At 36.3% G+C, this 8,898-nt stretch overlaps 1 protein-coding gene across 1 annotated transcript in view; it reads right to left on the reverse strand.

Moving 5' to 3' along the window:
• Window positions 1–4,168, reverse strand: part of ZNF385B (zinc finger protein 385B) — a 407,440-nt gene extending 403,272 nt beyond the window's left edge. Inside the window, exon 1 of the mRNA XM_055289890.2 lies at window positions 4,150–4,168. The gene's annotated coding sequence lies outside the window, so the exon portion shown is untranslated. The remainder of the gene's footprint in view (window positions 1–4,149) is intronic.
• Between the last annotated feature and the right edge of the window lie 4,730 nt (window positions 4,169–8,898).

Raw genomic sequence — 8,898 nt, forward strand, 5'->3', positions numbered from 1 at the left:
GTATGTATATGTGTATATGTATTCAATCAGATACTTGGTTATAATTTTATTTAGGCACAATTGAATATTTGACCACATTTTTCAATTTTCAGTTTTTGTTTCCCCAAATGTGCCCATATTTTGACTATTTCAGGAGAATACACAGAAAAACCATACAAATAAAATGTTCTTTTAAGTTTTCTTTGAAACTATTTCAGATCTGACAAATAAGATGCGGTAGCTAGAAAAACACTGTTCTATAGACGATGTATACCTAAGAAAACAATAAAAACATATACACAGTATTCTGCTAAAAATTAGTATACAATTCTCAGATATAAATTTAAAAGATTTACAATTAAAGAAGAAAGTAATAATTCAGAATCAAACCAAGAAGAATTATTATTTGGATGGCCCTTTAGAGTTCTACAAATGTACCGATACCCCTTATGCCGTTTGATAAAGCTGTCCTATTCACTGGTGGTTACTATACACACTGTTGCCTTATTATATTTTAAAGCTAAAAATGACTAATTTTTTAAAAACACCTCGCAGTACTGAATATGCCTTTTTATACATTTTTGACTTTTGAATCAGGTTAATGTTTTACATACTAAAAAGTTAAATTTAAATAAGAAAGAATGGGAGAAACTAAAATTGAACTCACTCAGAAAAAAATGAACCTAATTGTATATCCAATAAATAACATAAATACAGAAGAAAATAGAAAAAGAATGCAGGTAACTTTTGGACATAGTGTATGACTTTATATCATCAATGAAATATATTCTAAGGACAAAAAGAACTGCAGAGATCTTGAACTCAGTGAGTTTGTTGTTGGTATTGATATTGGTGTACCAATTCTAAAATTAGGGAGAGGATTATTGTAGCCACAAACAAGTAAATATTAATACATTCATGTTATTGGAATCATGGTTTTCTCTGTGGGAGGAGATACAGCTACAGAATGAGGAAAGGAGAAAAAGAATGCTGTGGTATGGGATTAGAATTAGAGGTGTCAGTAAGTACTCATAATCTTATATATGTATGTGTGTGCACCGAATAGTACTAACAGCAATGATACCCCCATCCTGGAAGCAATAACATCCCCATAGTAATAAACATAGCTAGTTCCCACATTTTGGTTTCTAAATACCATTCCCCATTAGAAGAAGCCAAAATCTTTTGGAGAAATCAGGGATTACTCGTCTTGAGCAGGGAAAGTACAAAGTGAGTCTGAACCTCCTTCTAAGCTAGACCAAAAAAAAGTGGCTTTTGGGGAGTACTCAATAACTAAAAATATCAGCCTGAAGGGGCTCTTACTAGTCAAATTTAGGACAATTACAATATCAGAATGTATTATGATAGGAGTGAGTGATAAATAATGAATTTTTTAAAAATTACTGAGTCCATACTGATATTTTAAAAGGAAAGACGGGGGGAAAGTTTTTCTTTACGAAAGTAAGTCAAATAATAAGTGTACAGGTAACAAGAGAAATGGAGAGTCATCATTTTTACAACCATCATAGTAACAACTGATTCTGGAAAGATGCACCTGTGGATGCTAACCTCATTAGGTGAAAGGCTATCAGAAAACAAGATATTCAGAATCTTAGTTATTGATTGCAAAAGAGAAAAAGATATCTTTACAATGGGGAAATCTGGCAAATACACCTTTACCAAATAATCAAGTTTAATATCACCAACAAACTAACATCATAAGCCTCCTGGTATTATATACTATGAAGGACACAACACCACCCATGAAGCATTTAGCCAAAATCTACTCAGGAGGAAACTTCAGACACGTCAAAATTGAGAGATACTCTGCACGGCAATTGGCTTGCCTCTTCAAAAATGTCAATATCATAAGGAACAAAGAAGGCTGGGGGACTATTCTGAATTAGAGGAGACTAATGAAATAGGACAATAGAAAAATGAGCTATAAAGGACAAAATTGGGACTATCTGGAAAATGTAAGCATAGGCTGGATAGTAGATAAAAGTATTGTATTGTTAAATTTCCTGGACATGACTGGATACACACTGAAGTATTTAAGGGTGAAATGTCATGATGTCTACAACTAATTTTGAAACGCTTTAGGAAAAACAAAACAAAAACAAAAACAAATGTGTATACAGAAAGAAAAGAGATAAAGCAAAAGTAGCAAACTGTTTCCAATTGTTGAACCTATGTGAAGGGTTTACGCAACTTTTCAGACTAATGAAGAAAAGAGAGAAGAATCAAATAGATGCAATAAAAAATGAAAAAGGGGATATCACCACCGATCCCACAGAAATACAATCTACCATCAGAGAATACTACAAATACCTCTACGCAAATAAACTAGAAAATCTAGAAGAAATGGATAAATTCCTCGACAAATACACCCTCCCAAGACTAAACCAAGAAGAAGTTGAATCTCTGAATAGACCAATAACAGGTTCTGAAATTGTGGCAATAATCAATAGCTTACCAACCAAAAAGAGTCCAGGACCTGATGGATTCACAGCTGAATTCTACCAGAGGTACAAGGAGGAACTGGTACCATTCCTTCTGAAACTATTCCAATCAATAGAAAAAGAGGGAATCCTCCCTAACACATTTTATGAGGCCAGCATCGTCCTGATACCAAAGCCTGGCAGAGACACAACCAAAAAAGAGAATTTCAGACCAATATCCTTGATGAACATTGATGCAAAAATCCTCAATAAAATACTGGCAAACCGAATCCAGCAGCACATCAAAAAGCTTATACACCATGATCAAGTGGGCTTCATCCCTGGGATGCAAGGCTGGTTCAACATACGCAAATCAACAAATGTAATCCAGCATATAAACAGAACCAAAGACAAAAACCACATGATTATCTCAATAGATGCAGAAAAGGCCTTTGACAAATTCAACAACCCTTCATGCTAAAAACTCTCAATAAATTAGGTATTGATGGGACGTATCTCAAAATAATAAGAGCTATCTATGACAAACCCACAGCCAATATCATACTGAATGGGCAAAAACTGGAAGCATTCCCTTTGAAATCTGGCACAAGACAGGGATGCCCTCTCTCAGCACTCCTATTCAACATAGTGCTGGAAGTTCTGGCCAGGGCAATCAGGCAGGAGAAGGAAATAACGGATATTCAATTAGGAAAAGAGGAAGTCAAATTGTCCCTGTTTGCAGATGACATGATTGTATATCTAGAAAACCCCATTGTCTCAGCCCAAAATCTCCTTAAGCTGATTAGCAACTTCAACTTTTCCATCTATTTGTAATTTTTCAAAATAAAACGTTGGGCAAGGGGAAGGTGGAAACCCTTGAGGTAATAGGACACTTTTTATATGTTCCAGCCTTAGAACTTTCTAGCCCATATTATTCAGGTGGGGCCTAGACCTAATGGAATACACATAAGCTAAATACGTGCACCATAGCACCTTTGATGTGTTGGTGGGGTGGGGGCCAGGAGAACTATGGCAAAGGTCTAAGGAATAGGACGCTTGCTAACACTTCCTTACTATGGCCATACCAACCACTGCACTATCCGCCCCTGTCAGTTCTCAGTTCCTACCTCTTCTAACCCTTATGCATTAGTCCCCATCCCCACTTCCTTCTTTCTGTTTGTCATTATTGTTAAGCTTGTTCTTCCCTGGAACTGGTGTTCTCTGTGCCCTGTGCTTGGGAAGTTCTGCCTCTAGATCCTTCATATCATGTGGGTCCTGGCTGGGGTGTCACTCCCTTGGTAGGCTTTCTCTGACACCAATTCTACTCTAGCCCCTCACTTCTGGCACATGTCTCACAGCACCTTGTTTAAAGTTGTTATTATGATTATTATTTTGTAGTAAGAATACTCCACATGAGATATACCCTCTTCACAAATCGTTAAGTGTATAATACATACTATTGCCTATAAGTGAATGGAAAAATAAAATGTGATACATATATACAGTGGAATTCTATTTAGCCTTAAAAAATGTAAGGAAATTCTGAAATAGGCAACAACATGGATGAACCTTGAGGATATCAAGCTAAGTTAAATAAGTCAGTCACCAAAAGACAAATATTGCATGATTCCACTTATGTGAGGTTTCCGAAATAATTTCATAAAGTTGTTTTCCATAATACTCACTACATTACACAGTGAGAAATTATCATGTTTATGCATTTACTTACCATTTGTTGTCTGTCCTCTGATGAAGGGATCTTGCCTCTCTTATTCACTGCTGTAAGCCCAATCCTCAGTTTAATGTATTTCATAAACACCTGTGGACTTCATAGACCCACAGTGTTAAAACACTGCCAACCCCTGCAGGTTAAACTCTATATTGCTTCTCCTGGAATATCTGCATTTAGAGCAATAAAATAAAAATGCAAAATAAGAGAATTTGAGTCTGAGGCCTCTCTCATATTTCTTTTAAAAAACTTTCAAGATATCTGAATCAAGGTTCTTGTGTTTTCTAATGAAACAAAAGTATACTTGCAAACAATCACAGCAAACTGGACCTTCCTGTCCTTGTAACAATAAATGAATGAGGGAATCCCATTGCTGCTTCACTTGCCCCCAGCTCCCGCAGTCACCAGCCAGAGAAAAGCATTAAACAATCAGAGGTGGGAACCTATTCTGCCTTTCCAGTTCATTAAATCACACATCATTTTTACATGTAAGCCACCAGGCTATAAATCACGTAAGACAGAATGAGAGCTAATTAAAGGGTCAGCTGAGCATATAACTTTTAATTCCTAGGCACCTAAAAACTAAGACTGACAATAAAATGTGATAAAACTCAGAATCATTTGCTAACTAATAAAGCAGGGATTTTCAAGCTGCCAACTTGCTAAGCCAAATTTCAAGCTGCCAATATTTAAAGGAAACTATATGGAATATAATATTTCTATGATAATGAACTATCAATCATTTACCCTAGCATACTTCTTTACGATGTGCTTGGATTTTATTTCTTTTATATTTTTGGTAAGGATTACAAGGTCAAAAGAAATATCAACAAATTGTGTTCTCATTTCAGATTGAAATTCACTCCTGACATAGAAAGTATTATCGTTAATTAGTATTTATATAGCATCTCTTTTCTAAAGCACATTCAGGAAAAGCAGGTTAGTAGAAAGAAATTCACTTGTCAAAAGGAAAACTAAAATGGAATAAGACCAACATGGCCAAGGTCACTAAACAAGTCAGCAACTGTTTTGAAAGCAAAGCCTGAAGAGACAGCTGACTCACCGTGGTTTTCCCTCCTCCAAATATACTGCTTCATCTAAAAGGTATTTTGAGGGTATTCGAGTTTACGCATTTTATATTTGCACTCCTCACAACAAAGTGCTTGCATGGTTTTAAAAGAAAACACTCATTATCTTACTTAGACACAACAATAAATATCAAGCCTATTTTCCTTTTAAAGCTTTTTATAGTTATAAAATAAGGCTTGGAATCTAACACATAGAGAACAGTAGAGTCAGATATAAACACTAAGATTATTTAAAAGAAGAAAGGTAATAACGTTCTATCATCACTATAATTTAATGACCAAAAAAATAAGCTGCATTTTCAGAGTCGTTGCCTTATAATTGAAATTTTATCTTTTATTAACTTTAATACTACTTCAGAATCACAGCTAAAAGAAACTAAAATTTTAAGTGCACAATATACCTACAATTTATTAATTCTTTAAAAACATAAATCTCTGATATTCCTTATTCAAGGCCCAGTGTAGAAAAAAGGTCTTTCACTCTAAAATACAGAGGTGAATTAAGAATTCTTGTGTTATACAGATCAAGGTTCCAATGCTGTGCTTGTTTTTAAATCCTTTTTTTCAAATAAAATGATAAACATTTCTCTCCATGATCAAATAACTATGGGAGACTAAAAGAAACCACAGTCTGAGAACAACATACTCAAAAGATTACTTGGATCTTCCCTAATCACATGTCCCAAGCATGAACCACTGATTACAACGCTAGTACTTCAGTTTGTACAAAACAAGAAAGCCTGCACAGCAAATGCTGCTTACACAATAGATTTATCTTTTTACCCCTCACACCACAATCTTCATACACATGGAGCGCCTAACTTCTAATCACATGGAAAGTGTGGTTACTATCCTTTGCTCCACATCATCCCAGTATCGTTGTTACAATACATACAGCTCCTTCCCCTCTGCAACTGCAAAGGAAATTCTTGCTATGTTGCCATTTCCAAAACAAGATTCCTCGGGAAAGGAAAGCACATGCTTCTCTGGGATGTAAAGCTATATATAGACAGATATATAAATATCTATATGGCTAGATCTATAAGCAAAAAATAGCTAACAAGAATACTGGAAGCTTCATGATATCTCTAGTCTGTCATATTCAAGCACTATTCACTCTTCTCTGAAAAATAATCAGCAATTTGTAATTTTTTCATGACTAGAATCATGAAAGGGGAAATTATATAAAACTACCTTCAAAATACAAGTTTTGCTTAAAATATGAGCCAATAATAATTAAACCAGGCCTAAATATCAGTTGTTATTATAAACCAAAAAAAAGGGGGGGGGGCACTTTGCTGCTCCTTGCAGAAGTGTGGTCCTTTTAGCCCTGGCACTATATATTCTGTCTTAACTCAGAAAAACAAAGAATCCTATAAACAGTCTGAAGGAGGAAAAATATCTAGAATCAGCCTTCAATCTGAATTCTTTCTGGAGAATTCTTCTAAAGAAGATTCACACCTGGATCCAGAAGAGAACTGCTTAGCTGTAGTCAGCTGAGAGCCTCTCACCTATCCTTGAAAGCATATTTGGCATTCATTAAAAACCAGCTACAAAAGCGGTAGCCAGTGAGCCATTAGATGATTCCTGGGTCTTTGCACTCCAATTAACCTCCCAACGTACCTAATCTTGAGGACCTTACCAGAGAGAACTGTGAGCAGTTGGAGTCTTCCCCACCACTCACACCAACTCGGAGCTCTCTTCCTTTAATTTTTATTAGTCAATGGATCACAAAAGAAATGACCTTTCTGGGCCAGAAAAGGCATACTATCCTTATTCAAAGTTACTTTTAAACTTAATATGCCATGCCATAATTTTATGATATTTGAAATATGAGGTAAAACATTAAAATGGACATTTCATAATGTATCTGTTTATTCTAGTTCTTCATCATTTAAATCTTTACTATTCACAGACACTCAAAAATCTCAGTGTTTCAGATGGCCACCTATATAAGTTAGGGTCCCAGTGGGAAGGAAATACAACATTCAAGTTGGAGCAGTCTGAAGAAGGTTTATTTTTAAAGAACTATTTACAAGCACACAGTCAGAGCATAGAGAAGCCACAAGGATACTGCAGGAACCAAGGACTAAACAAGGGGTGTTTTACCACCCCTAGGCCCAACGGGAGAAGAGGAGATGGTAGTTACTCAAACCTGGAGAAGAGAAAATATGGTGGGAGAGGCCACCTTGAGAGAAACAGAGGCCATCACAAGACACAGCCATGATGCAGTGCCCTTCCAGGGAGGGATCTGGGGAATAAACACCCTGATCTCAATCTCTTCCCTCCTTCCCATCTCCTGCCAACATTTCTCATTAGCCAAACCCATTTTAAGTGTTAAGACAGTGGGCAGAGGAATACAAAGAGGTCAGCTTCCCAGAGCACAGGGTAGACAAGGGTGAGGGTCGATCTGGAAGGGCAAATGGAAGATACCTGCATAGGCAGAGATGGACCACACACATCTTCATTCTATGATTAGGTCACATTACAGATATATTTATAAAACATATGGAATCAAGGCATTCACACAGGGCAGGAACAGATGTGTGACCCTCCGACACAGCCTGCCTTGTTCCCCAAAGTCCCTTAGAGGCACATAAGCACTGACCGTACACAGTGAGGCCTTGCTGAGTAAGAGCCACTCATTTCTTGCCACACTAAGTTGTATATATCCATATTCAAGAAGACATTGACAGGGACCTCTGAGTACTATGCAAAGGAGCTTGGATTGTCTGCGTAAAATTGAACCATCAAAGTTCAATGATAAGAGCAACATCATGATTATGTCTTTGTTTGGAAAGATTTTTTTGTTGACCTTGTGGAGTTGAAATTAGAAGAGGAAGTGAATGAAAGCTAGGAGACCATTTAGAAAGCCAGTACCATAATCCAGGAGAGAGATAAATTCAGTACCAGCATTTGGTGGTTTACACTTTTAAAAATCCCTGGTGCCTAATAGTTTGTGATATATAAGGAATGATATAAAATTTGTTCCTTCAATTTTGAAGTTTCTATATTTATTTTTCCATTGATTTCTCTTGCTTCCTTACCTCCCATAACCAATCATTCATCAAGTACTAGGGAGTCTAACTTTTAATATCTCGAGAACCTGTACTCTTCTCTCTGCCAATGCATTGATAAAGGCCGCATTTATCACATAGACTAACATTTCTCAACTATGCACAAAATGTTCTTAGGGATTCCATGAAAAAAGGAAAGTTTTCTGGTCAAACACTTTGTGAAGCCCTGGGATAAACAAATTTAAATAGTTTGCTTTTCTGAGCTTTAAAGAATGCTTACATGACTTGGGAATTCCCAGAGAGAAGTTCCCTCTTTTCATAGAAAGCCTATTAACATCTCCAGTGGTCCTCAGAATATAGATTGTAAAATGCTGACATGGACAAATAAAGGTTTTTCTCTGCATTTCTGCAAAACTTCTTTCAGTCTGCTGACTTTCTGCATGTATTGCCCCCAGAAAAGGGATCACATCGCACAAGGCAGAGAAAAAGGTAATCAATTCTTACAGTTTGGATTTCAAAAGTTAAGGGAACAATAATTCATGGGCCATAGATTTGAAAGACTAAGATCAGTAAGAGCAAAGCTTTCTATATTCAGACTAGATAAAAGGAAGAAAGGGGGAAAATGGTTGACATTAAGTGGAGAG

This window comes from Symphalangus syndactylus, chromosome 8 (assembly GCF_028878055.3).
Source record: "Symphalangus syndactylus isolate Jambi chromosome 8, NHGRI_mSymSyn1-v2.1_pri, whole genome shotgun sequence".
Lineage (NCBI taxonomy): Eukaryota > Metazoa > Chordata > Mammalia > Primates > Hylobatidae > Symphalangus > Symphalangus syndactylus.